The sequence below is a fragment of the Euprymna scolopes genome, chromosome 21 (genome assembly GCF_053919585.1).
Source record: "Euprymna scolopes isolate OS-2025 chromosome 21, ASM5391958v1, whole genome shotgun sequence".
NCBI classification, from domain to species: domain Eukaryota; kingdom Metazoa; phylum Mollusca; class Cephalopoda; order Sepiida; family Sepiolidae; genus Euprymna; species Euprymna scolopes.
In genome coordinates, this window is record NC_136502.1 from 111,562,255 (window position 1) to 111,575,688 (window position 13,434).

Here is a 13,434-nt window from a genome sequence, read left to right on the forward strand (position 1 = left end):
TAAAGCCAATTATCTATTGATTATTATATTGTACCTAATATATAGTAGTGATTTAAAGTTTAAAAAAATATAACTTGGGTGCCATCAAAATCAAATCATATTCGCTACCCATATGACTTCAGGACGGATGGATAACAAAACTTTAAAAATTAACGCAGTTTAGCATATAAATGTATATTTAAACATGCGTATAGAAGCACTCGAAGTCGACTTACGCCTGGCAAGTTCCAACTATTTCAATTTTGAAATTTTCTTAGCAGCTATTTTTCCGGCTAAAAATAGAATCGAATTTGTTCTACAGGTCTGAATCCCCTATATATCAAATTTATCATCTGTAGACGAAAAATTGACAGTTGTTTGGTAGAGATCGTTCTGCACACACACACACACACAAACACACGCGCGCGCGCACACACACACACACAAACACACAAGGTCAATTTCATATATATACTAGCAGGGGTGCCCGGCATCAATTATTTTATATTATATTGTGTCCATATGTAGCCATGATTGCAAAAGTAAAAAAGAAAAAAAAAATGATTTGAGTGCCATCAGCTGGAATCGAAACCTAAGCCAAAACGTAATAGAACATAGTTTCAATCATGAAACTGTCTTAAAGTTAAACAAAGACTGTAGTTTATTTATACTAAACATGGTTGGAATGTGAAAAGAAGTGTGAATTTTATTAAAAATATTCCATATTATATCGTCCCCAATATATAGTCATGATTTCCAAAGTAAATATATATATATATATATATATATATATATATATATATATATTATATATATATATATATATATATATATTATATATATATATGTGTGTGTGTGTGTATTAGTTGAATGCCATCAGCTAGAATCGAAACAGAAACCAAAACCCAACAAAACATAGTAGTGAAAGTAGTGTGAATTTTATTACAAGTTGGTTTCCATGACAACAATATTTTTGACAGATAAGATACGAGCAAAAGCGGTCGGGCGTTCCACAGAGTTTTATAAAAATCTATATATTAATACCGTAGTATCTTTAACGTACGTATGTGTGTCACGATTTCCAGATTATAACTTTTTCGAACGGGAGATCCTATTTATAATATAGGAGATTAGAAGGTGATAATATACTACGAACATTAAATTAGCATATCTATATAGATTTAATGTTCCTAGTGTTATCAACTTCTATCCTCCTTTTTAATAAATAGGATCTCCCGATCACTAAAGACGCAATGTCTAAAAAATGTTTTAAATGATATCGCTTTTGGGGCCGTACGTGAAACTAAAATATACCTTCTTTTTTTTTTCTTAGTCTTCTAAAATCCAAGGGTAGTATCTGTTCTGTCTAAAGATGGTTTAATGATATTGTGGGGTTTCCGTTCGCGCTTGGCCTCCTAAAAATATACCTAAAAGGATATTGGAGATAAACCGTAATTTTGTATCGCATTTTAAATATACAACTGACCCAAAAGAAATAAATTAATAAGTACTAATAAATACTATTGTGCTACATAGTTCAATACAAATAATAAACTCACATTGTAAGAGACGATGTTTAATTTACTCTTTTATTCGAGCACCTCTTGGCAGACCATGTTCTCCCCCACCCCCAATGTTTCTTTCGAATGTTCTTTTTCTAACGTACCATTTTGCTGACTTCTTTCGTTGAAAAACCGCTGCACGTCAAAATTACTACAAGCTTCAATCTCACACCATTATAAAAATGATCATATATTATTATAATGATATTCAAAAACGAAGCTACACTAAAGGGAGGTCACTTGCGTATTCTTGTCTACAGTTGCTAGATTGGCCCTTTTAAAGCTAAATTTGGTGAATTTTTATTAATTTTTTTTTTTGTAAGGAATTTAGCCTTCAAAAAATTGTATTTTGGTCTCTTTCAAAGTGTAACGTACGGACTAACTAAAGAAAGAAGAAGCAGAATATTATATACATAATAATTATTTAAAACCCCCTTTAAGAAAGAGCACTGCATGAAATATTAAAGGCAAAACTTCGAAAGTTCTGTCCCCTCAAGATAACAAACTGACTCAGAAACTTACTATATGTTTGTTAAAAGAATTATAGGATTTATTTCTCTTCTGTTTCATATATCCACACTGCAGAGTGATGTTTAAGGCGAAACATATATATATATATATATATATATATATATATATATATATATACTTAATTTACTCACATGAAATTAATATACGAAAGTATAAATTTATGCGTAAACTTTAAGTATTTACTTCAAAAGTTCTCAATACGTAGGTAGAGCTAGTTAGTAAGTTATAAATATATATGGCGATTAAGCTACACTGAATATTCCGCGTTTCATCCACTAAGCCTGAAGAGTCCCAGAGTGGATGAAACGCGGAATATTCAGTGTAGCTTAATCACCATATATATTCTATAACTTACTAATATATATATATATATATTGGGCATCTTAATAGCTGTGTACGTATGAAATATTTCCGTTTTTAACTTAAGAGTCACATGTAAGAGGGGGATAATTCAAATTTTTGGGAAGTTCGTGATGAAAGGGGAATATAATCATATAAAGCTAGCAGAACCCGTGGAAATTCCACAGCGGAATCGTTCATATGTATTGCTGAAAACTGCTAAAACTGTAAGATTATTTATCTAAGTAATCTAGTTAATGTAGTGTCAGAATATATCTGGTTATTATGGTTTATCTCCAATATCCTTATACGAGTCTGGGAAATATTTCTATTTTATGGACGCCTGACGCGAATGGAAACCCCACGATATCATTAAACTATCTTTAGACAGAACAGATACTACTCTTGGATAATAGCCAGAAGACGAAGAAGGTATATTTTAGTTTCATATACGACCTAAAAGCGACATCATATTTATTTACTTACATTGCGTCTTCGGTGATCGGGAGATCCTATTTATTACAAAGGGGATAACAGCTTATAACATACTACGAACATTATATTAGCGCATCTATATACTTATTTAATGTTCGTAGTATCTTATTACCTTCTTTCCTCCTTTTTTAATAAATAGGATCTCTTGATCAAATAATGTATCATCTGGAAACTATGATACACGTACGTATGTTAAAGGTACTGCGGTATTAATACATAGACTAGTCGAATTCGATTTCCCCAAATATAGACGGAAACGATATTGTAAAACATTTTTTACATCGTTTTCGCTCGGTTAAACTTTACTTCATCTCGATTCCTTTTTTTTTTTTTTCATATATTAAAACTGGTTTATTAATCATTTGACGCTTTATTTATTTATTTCAATAAATCTATTTAATTTTAATGTATCCGCTAACGTTTTATTTGATATTGCATTTAACTCCACCTTTCATCACTCTCCAAAAAGGTTTGAATTATCTCCCCTTTAATGTCGAGATGAAATGAAAGACAAAAATTGTTCATATATATATATATATATATATATATATATACGTTAAAATTAAATAGATTTATTAAAATAAATTAAACCAGTGTTACTGTTATATATATATATATATATATATATATATATATATATATATATATATATATATATATATATATATATATATATATATAACAGTAACACTGGTTTAATTTATCTTAATAAATCTATTTAATTTTAACGTATCCTATGACATTTTATTTAATTTTATTTATTTCTTTTATACCACCAAAATTGAATTATGTCCCCTTTTACGTCGCTCTTTTTAAATTAAAGATGAAAATGTCATATATATATATATATATATATATATATATATATATATATATATATATATATATATATATGATGCAGAAGCAACAAATATTTATTATAGAAATAATTATATGCGTCTGATGAAGTCAAAACTGATTTTAGTCCAGGGTTTGAATTGTGCAACCCGTGTACATGTTATAGCCACAATGATAAGTCTTGATGAAGACAAAACATACATATATGTGAATATCAAAATATTTATTACAGAAATAATAATTTACAGAATCATAAAGTTTGAGTACAAAAAGAAAAAATTAATGTGAGAAAGTGGTTGTATGGGTATAGATGACTATTTTTGAAACGCATGAGCGTTTTACAAAGTTAAGATCAGAAAATGTTTCTCTTTGCTTAGCTATTAATTTAATAGCAGAACTTGTTTTATGGGCCTTTATATTTATTTTTTTATATGTATTTTATATATATTTTACTTAATGAAGCTGGCTAATATTTTTACAAATATTTTTTTTTTGCCTTTAATGCTAAGTATTTCCCAAAAGTTTTATTTCAAACACAACCATTTAAATAAGGCAGAGGCGGCAAAACAACAGCAATCATTTAACGATATATTAGGGTTACTATGTGTTTTTTTTTTTTTTTTGCTTTTTTGTAAAAAAAGAAAAATGAAGAAAGAAGAAAAACAGAAAACAAGTCTATCGAGTTGTTTATATAGATGCAGTTTCCTCGTATACACGGCATCAACTCATTTTATTTGAAGTAGAGAATTTGGAAAATTACATGAAGAGATGGGATGGGAGGGAAGAACTCTTCAGGCTATGAAGAGCACAAAAATATCCCATTTCTATGAATATGATTTCATTTTACTTAATATTCTCGAGGAGAACATTTGAATGTGTCAATATATGTACGTTTGCCTATTAAATACATAAATTATTTGTCCAATGTATACATTTTATTTTTACTTTTTAATTTAATATATATATATATATATATATATATATATATATATATATATATATATATATATATATATATATATATATGATTGTTTAATTTGATTTCCTGGATGTGAATTCACTGATACCCGTGTAATTATTAAACAGTGCTCAATGGAGGGTAGAGCTGGTGTATAGTCTTTTATTATACAAATATTATTGGTTACATATGTGCGTACATGTTTCACTGGAATTTCATTTCAGATTTCAGAGACTCATCTCATCAGATCGAAAATAGAAACGACATAACACACACACACACACACACACACACACACACACACACACACACACACACTTGTAACCCGGCGTTTCCCGGTCGTACAATACGTTTAAATATATTTCAATTCATGCAGATTGCGTATGTATTATTATAGAATCAGTCGTCTATCGATTATTATATATTATGAGGAATAATTTGCCCGGTGGACTAATTCGCAAAAGATTTATTTAAAAAATGTTGTTCATCAAATTCTGTCTGTGTTTGTTTACAATATCACGACAGTGAATGCCGTAGAATAGTCACTTCTGATTAATGTTTACTTTTAAAATATGCAAACGAAGAACTGATTTGCGGCGATTTTAAATGGTACCTCTTCTGTTATCGTAAATTGAATTCATTAACAAAAAAAAAATTAAAATAAAATGGTGAGGTACACATGGGCTTGAACAGGGGATCATTCGATCTCTAGTCGAATGATCTACCACTAGTCTATATCTACAGACTATAATAAATGTGTTGTTTAAGAAGAAATGATTTGCTGAAATTTTATTATCTCCCTTTGACTGGTGTCGCGTAAAATATTCTCCTGTAAAAATTATTTTTTTTATATCTCTAGGTAAGAAAAGTTATTTTTAAGATGGGGATTTTTTCGATTTTCGATACTTATCGGACGAATTTCTGTACAAAACATATCTAAGAACACTGCCAGACATATAAATTAGCTTTGTGTGAAATTTGCGAAAGATAGGCTGAGCCGTTTTGGAACCTATGAGGAAGGAACTCTCATACACACACAAACTGAATCTTATATATATAAAACTGTTAGCTACTTAAATGTTCTCTTTTAAAGAATAGACACACACGTTTATTTGCAAGATGTTGCTGTGTAGAAGTTAAACTGAATTATGTTTTTTAATTTGCTGTTCTGTTCTTGAGAATTAACCATTTCTGCAGTTTTTTGGCTATCAACCTCGACCTCTATATTTTTGCTCCCACTTAAGTTCTACTCCCACTTAGATATCCACCTGCTTGTTTTTAATTATACCTATTTACTATGCCTCCCCACGGGACAGAGTTAGACACCAGGGTCGTTTTTTAACGTGGAGAAAAGGTACAAAAATAAAAATTGTCTCAGTCGTGAAGGATTTCTCCTCCACCGAGAGAGAACAAGAAATAGAAGTGCAGCATCTGAAGAACAGATACTACACTTTGATCTTGTCCCGAAGGCCAAGAAAAAAAACAGTGACCAGTAGAAAAGGTTGGAAAGGTCTTGCTAACCTGCTGCTTATTTTCTTTTGTTTTTTGTTTAAAAATACAGTATCAATAAGAAAAAGAAAACGCGGAGAGGGGAACAGACAGAGACGGAGAGAATTTTAAATAGTGGGTCACTTAGAAGCTTTTGTAAAAATGCTTTATCATTTAATATTAATTTTGCCAAAATCATACAATAATTAAAAAGTTCATTCTCTGGATGCCAAGTATGATTCAGGGGAAATAACTGGAGCATACTTTAACAACAACAATATGGTTCTTCTTCGTTAATGGGGCGAAAATTGAAATATTGAATTTCAAGTGAGACCAATGGCATCTACTGAATCGTCATGTCGCAGTTATGAATATATCCAAAAATTACGAAAAACGATAAGGTAGAAAATTAATTATTAATGAAAACACTTTTCGAACACAATAAAATTAAGTTTTGCTAAATGTTTTGCCAAAGATTTGCAGTTTTCAGAAAAGATTTCCCTCCCCTACCCCCCCGTCTTACGATTCGAACTCTCCTGTTTATTTTTTGTTTTTTTGTTTTTTCAAAATTCAATTTTGCTAAATTTTTTCAAAAACTATTTTTATTAATAATTAATTTTCTACATTATCGTTTTTCCTAATTTTTGGATATGTTCATTAAAATGACAATTCAGTGGATGCCATTGGTCTCACTTGAAATTCAAAATTTCGATTTTCAAATTTCGGTACATTAACAAAAAAGAACCAATAATATTATATATTCTTTTCACATGATGAGACTAATAAACACCATTATAACATGAAATTGACTAGGCTTAGTTCAAATCCTATTGTATCTAATTACCCATTAACTTTATTGGGAAAAGTATGAACTAACAGCCCCCATCCTATTAAACCAGCAACTTGCTAGGCCATAACTTTCCCAACAGTATTAGTGCATAATTGAATACTATGTCTTGTTTGGGCTCCTTACCCGGACTAATGTGATTCTCTCACTTCAGATTTCCCAATCTTCCATCAGCTGCCTCATACATGGCATAATCACATCGACACACCGGTTCCCGTCAGATCACCGACGTTAAGCAATGTTGAGTCTGGTCATTATCAAAATGAGTGACCAATTTGGGAATTCCAGGCGGTGTATGTAGGAGGACGTCGACACCTCCCCTGACAGGTATATATATGCAACTGGGGATCGCTTGTGAATTTCATACTCCCATGAAAGTCCGTTGGAGGAAGTCAGTTAAACCTGTACAGGGTTAGTGCTGACGCACACACACACACACACATCAGCTGCCTCAGATCTTCAGGATCACAGTTGGCGTCATGTGTAATTTGTTAAATATAGTCAAAGAGATCATCGCACGAAGCAACTTTATGGCAACCTACCTGCCATATCTACTACTATCATGTAGCAATGTCTACGATTTGCCGGTCACTACCAAAGGAGCAAGCAAGAACTTATGAGAAATGTGTTATTGTAGACTCCATGGCTCGAGTGCACGAACATAGGACAACATAGATCCAGGTACATACAGCATGATTGAAAACAATAAATTCGATTGGATTTGAACGCATCATAGCTTATTCCAAAGGCCACAGTAATAGCCATAAAATAAGGCCTCCCCTCCTACTGAGAATTTACAAGTCAGCCAGACACATGTTTCATTAAGCCATGCTGAGTTGGCCAAAAAGCCAAGTAGGTTGTTCTTGTAACTCGGGCAGATTTATTCTTACGGAACCAATTCTCTATTGAATATTAGATTGTGCCTAATACATAGTATTGATTTCCAAAGTTAAAAAAAAAAAAATGACCAAAACATTTAGCGTTCCAGCCACGTTTCCTACCAATGTAACTATCGGGAGACAGATAATAAATATTTACTATTAAACGACTTGAAAAATAAAAAAAAATCTATTTGACAGAATTTAAATGAAAGCTTACCGATCCTATAATCTCGAAACCAAAATGTTACCTACACCCCATCTCTACTAAATTGGTGCCGACATAAATTAATTAAATGAAATTTTAAGTTAATGTTGATTTGAAAGCCATTTTAATCTAGGTAATCATTTATCTGATAATAACGAAGGAAAAGAAATGAGCCAAGATGTTTTCAATTTGCTTTTATTTTTATTTTCTTTTTGATTGGCTGTTATTGAAGTGTGCGCCATTTTTTTTTTTTTTTTTTTTTTGTGTGTGTGTGTGTGTGTGTGTGTGTGTGTGTGTGTGTGTGTAAGCCATCCCATCAACCCCCACTGCCTTCGATCACATGTCGTATGTAATCAAGAATGAAACTTGTTGGTGAGTCTTCATTTGCGTTGATCAGAGATGGTATGTCACCAAGTACAGACTGAGACACACTTGGGGAAAAGAAATTAATTTGAATCATTTCAAGGGAAGCTCAACTATACAAACCTCATTTTCTCCAAGTATACAAAAGTAAATTAACAATTAAATAAGCGTATGTGAAAAGCATTATTTATCTAGATATGATGGATTTCTCTACATCCAAATTAAATTGATTTAAAAATTTTTATTTTTACAAATTCCCCAAAGTTAGAAATTGAGACTGAATGATATTTTAATGTCCGATAATAGTGTGGAACGTTGGTTGTACGCGTGGTACTATATATATACGAGGGTAAATCAAAAAGTTTTAAGACAAGTGATATAAATTCAATCTAAATGAAAATAGAGCAACAAAACAAGGTTTAATTGCACTACTGATTACTTAACAACAAATTTGACAAGTTACAGCATTCTAAATCTTTTATTCTTTTTTTTTTTTTTTTAGATAATATTTTATAATATTAACTTTTTGACAGTCCAAAATGAGCCAATTTGAAGTTCGTGCAAACATTAAATTTCTAACAAAACTAGAATGGAAACCGACGGAAATCATTAAAGCTCTACAAAATGTTTATGGAGACTCGTCACCTTCTAGAGCTGTTGTTTATCGTTGGATCAGACGATTCAAGGATGATAGGAATGATCTTCAAGATGACCAAAGAGAAGGTAGGCCTTCAACATCAAAAAATGCTAAAAACATCAAGCTTGTCACGAATCTTGTTGAAGAAGATCGGAGAATAACAGTGAATGAGATTGCTAAGGAGCTTGACATTTCATTTGGGTAAACCTTTTCAATCCTGAAAGAAGATCTTGGTCTGAGTAAGCTTTCTGCTCGTTGGGTGCCTAAAGCGTTGCAGCAGAATCAGTTGAATCTGAGATCAGATCTTTCATTGGCCCTTCTGACTAGAATTGAAGCAAATGAGGCAAACTTTTTTGAACGGGTCATAACCGGTGATGAAACATGGATTTACCTGTACGATCCTGAAAGCAAAGTTCAGTCTAAACAATGGTTACCAAGAGGATCAGCAGGCCCTATCAAGTTCAAAGCAGAAAGGTCAGCTCAAAAAATAATGGCAACTGTTTTTTGGGATAAAGATGGAATCGTTTTATTAGATTTTCTTGAAGGACAGAAAACTATCACCGCAAGCTATTACGAAGGAGTTTTGAGAAAGCTGAAGATTTCATTGGCTAAGAAACGACGAGGAAAGCTCCATCGTCAAATTCTGTTCCATCATGACAACGCTCCAGCACACACTGCCAAGACTGTAAGAACAATTTTACGCGAGTTTCGCTGGGAAATCCTTTCACACCCTCTCTATAGTCCTAATTTAGCGCCTAGTGATTTCTTCCTATTTCCAAAACTGAAGCAACATTTGAAAGGAATAAGATTTCAATCCATAAATGAAGCAAAGAAAGAGGTTGTGACCTGGTTCACTAGACAAGTTCCAGAATTTTATGAAGAAGGAATTCATCGATGGAAACGTCGCTTACAGAAGTGTATTGAGTTAGGCGGATCGTATGTAGAAAAATAAAGTTTTCAACTTCCATAAATAAAGTTTTTCTTCAATTTGTCTCAGAACTTTTTGATTTACCCTCATATATATATATATATATATATATATATATATATATATATATATATATATATACATATATATATATACTAGCGCGGGGGGGGGTCCAGTCGTAAAATACGCTTAAATATGATATTTTAATTTGTCCAGATTTCGAATATATTATTATAGAGTCGTGATTTCAAAAGTAAAAAAAAAAAGTATTTAGGTGCCATCAGCTAGAATCGAAGCCAAAAGCAAAACTGTAGCATTCAAAAGCTGGTGACGTTACCACTGTATCAACGTGACATGCATATGAACTGATTAAAAATTAAAAAAAAAAAAAACTAAGATGAATATACAAAATGTATAACGATTTTTCCAATTTTGACCCATTTTTTGACCCCTTTTATTTTAACAGACTAAAGACCTATAAAAGAACTATCCGCAAAAAAAAAAAAAAAAAAAAAAATCATAAGGGCCCTAGCGCCGCTCTGCGACTTTTAGTTTCGGAGGAGATAAAGTTTGAAAATATGGAGACAGACAGACGGCCTTTTATATTATATATATATATATATATATATATATATATATATATATTAGAAAAGTCTTATTATTGAAAATTTATTCAAATTTAAAAAAAAAAAAAAACATAAACCTGTAAGGAAGGTATACAAAATTTTAATTATAAAATAGCTCAGCTCAAATAAATATTTATGGATCGAAAAGGGCACCATCAAAATTAACACACTTTTGACAACACAAAACAAGTCTATTTATGCCAGTAACGTAAAAATCTTGCGTTCAGCTGGAGATGAAGTCGCTGAAGGCGTTTTTGATCTCGCTTAGGTCTTTGAAACATTTCTCATGCAGAAAGTTGCCGAGATGCTTGAAAAAGTGGTAGTCGGCAGGTGAGAGGGTTGGAGAGTATGGTGGATAAGGCAGACTTTCGTAGTCCAATTCGTTCAACTTCTGCTGGGTCACTTTAGCAACGTGCGGTCAAGCATTGTCGTGAAAAATAATTTCTGATGCATTACATCCATTTGTTTACAGTGCTTTGCAGCTGTAACGGTTCTGTTTGCATTCAAAAGACTGTAATGTTTGAGACTGGTTACAGACCACCTAACAGTCAGCATGACCTTCTTTCCGTGCAACTCTGGCTTCGGAAAGTGTCGTAGAGCTTTGTCGGCCTCTAATTACTGAGCTCAATGTCACCGATTGTCGTAAAGAACCAATTTTTCATCGCAAGTCACAACCCGAGAAACGGATTGTTCTTGTTGCGTAAAAGAAGGGAAGATGACACTTCATAACGGCGTTTCTTTTGGTTGTTGTTCAATCCGTAATGTACCAATTTGTCAAGTTATTCTTTTGTCTTTCTAATCTCTCTGAAGCGATTGGAAATCGTCGTATAAGTTATGTCTACTTCAGAAGCAAGTTCTCAAACAGTTGTGCGTGGATTAGCTTCAACTAAGGCTACTAATTGACCATTGTTTATCATCTTCAAGACTCTCGTCGCCGCAACGAAATTTATTAAACCACCATTTTGCCGTACGTTTAGTAGTGGTTCCTGGGCCAAATGCTTCGTTTATATCGCGAGCTGTTTCAGCAGTTTTTCTAGCCTAGCTTGAATTGAAATAAAAGAATTGTATAAATTTGTTTGTTTTTTTTCGTCTTGTATTCAACATTTAAAAAAAAAACAATTGTTTTAAAACGATTGTAATTTAAACGATTAGATAGAGCGAAAACACTCTTTAAAATGATATATAAAGTAAAGGTATTATAACGAAAAACTTATTTGAAAATACATCATTTGAAATTAAAATTAAAAATTCCGAAAGAACTTTTGCGTCAATTCCAGAAAACTAATTTTTTCTACTTCATTTATCTTATCACACGTGAGAGTTGAATAGTTTGAATAATTATACTTTTCAGTATTCCTAAATAGGGGTTGTTGACTGAAAATGGCTAAATTATGCTAGTTTTTTTTTTCATTCTCATTTTCAGCTGTTCTCAAATTTTTATATCCCGACACTTTAGTTACGAAAAGCTCTAATAATCTTTTTTCTTCAGCTCATTTATCAACTTTTTTGTTTTTCCAATCTCTCTCAAGTGGTTGTAATCTCTCTCAAGTTACGTCTAATTTAGAAGCAAGTTCTCGAACATTTGTGTTTGGATTGGCTTCGATTAAGGCTCTTAATTGATTGCTGTCAACATCCGATAGCCGACCACTACGCTCATAATTTTCAAGATTCTCTTCACAGCCACAAAATTTCTGAAGCCACTATTGTGTTGTGCGTTCAGTAGTGGTTCTTGGGCCAAATGCTTCGTTTATATCGCGAGCTGTTTCAGCAGCTTTTCTGGCCTAGCTTGAATTGAAATAAAAAAAATTGTGTGAATTTCCATCTTGTATTCAACATTAAAAAAAAAGACATAATTGTTTGAAAGCGATTGTAATTTAAACGATTAGATAGAGAAAAAAAAGCGTTCTTTATTATGATATATAAAGTAAAGGTATTTTAACGAAAACTTATTTGAAAAAATACATCATTTGAAATGAAAATTTAAAATCCCGCAAGACCTTTTTTCCCAACCTAATACAAAAGAAAGCGATACTGCATCAAATGGAAAGTTGAACTTCCATCCCTTTTGAGTGTTTGTGACAATTTCTAACACCACGTTTCTTATACCGCCTAAGTTGCGGGAAATGAGGAATTTGTTTGCAAAATACATTCCGACTAACCTATTACTGATGACGTCACTGTTGACTTTGTCCGAATGAGAGTTTTGTCACAGGACTCGAGATGTAAAAAGAATACCCCCCTAAAAGTGATGCTCTATAACAACATCTCAAAAGAAGTATTTACCTGGCGAGCATTTGGACTACGGTACACAAACCACTGGCGCTAGTCCCAAGCCCAAGCAATAATGGATGGATGGAAAAAGAGGAGCACTTGCCAGGTATGTGTTTAAAATAGAAAGAAAATGCATATGCAGAAAACACTGCTCATCATGCCAGTGCTAAAAGGTTGCCTTGAAGTGCTCACGCTTATGCAAGTGCTAAAAGGTTGCCTTGAAGTGCTCACGCTTATGCAAGTGCAAATGTCAAAAATGGCCAGGATTGTAGTGAGAACGAATAATTATTTTTTTAACTTACCTAATCAATAAGATATCAGTCAGAAGAATATATTCGTGTTATTTTACAGAAATTACATTCATGTGTGTTCAATCGTTAACATGCATAACTCTGTTATATTGTACTACAGCTGTTGTTGCGTAATTTATCATTTCGAGAAAAATAAGTGCTTCAATGTAGTCATAAATGGTTTTATTGGATTCTTT

At 32.3% G+C, this 13,434-nt stretch overlaps 1 protein-coding gene across 1 annotated transcript in view; it reads right to left on the reverse strand.

Annotated features, from left to right (window-relative positions):
• LOC145242973 (protocadherin beta-13-like) overlaps positions 1–13,434 on the reverse strand; it is a 271,516-nt gene that overhangs the window by 59,087 nt on the left and 198,995 nt on the right. The gene's annotated exons all lie outside the window — the stretch shown is intronic.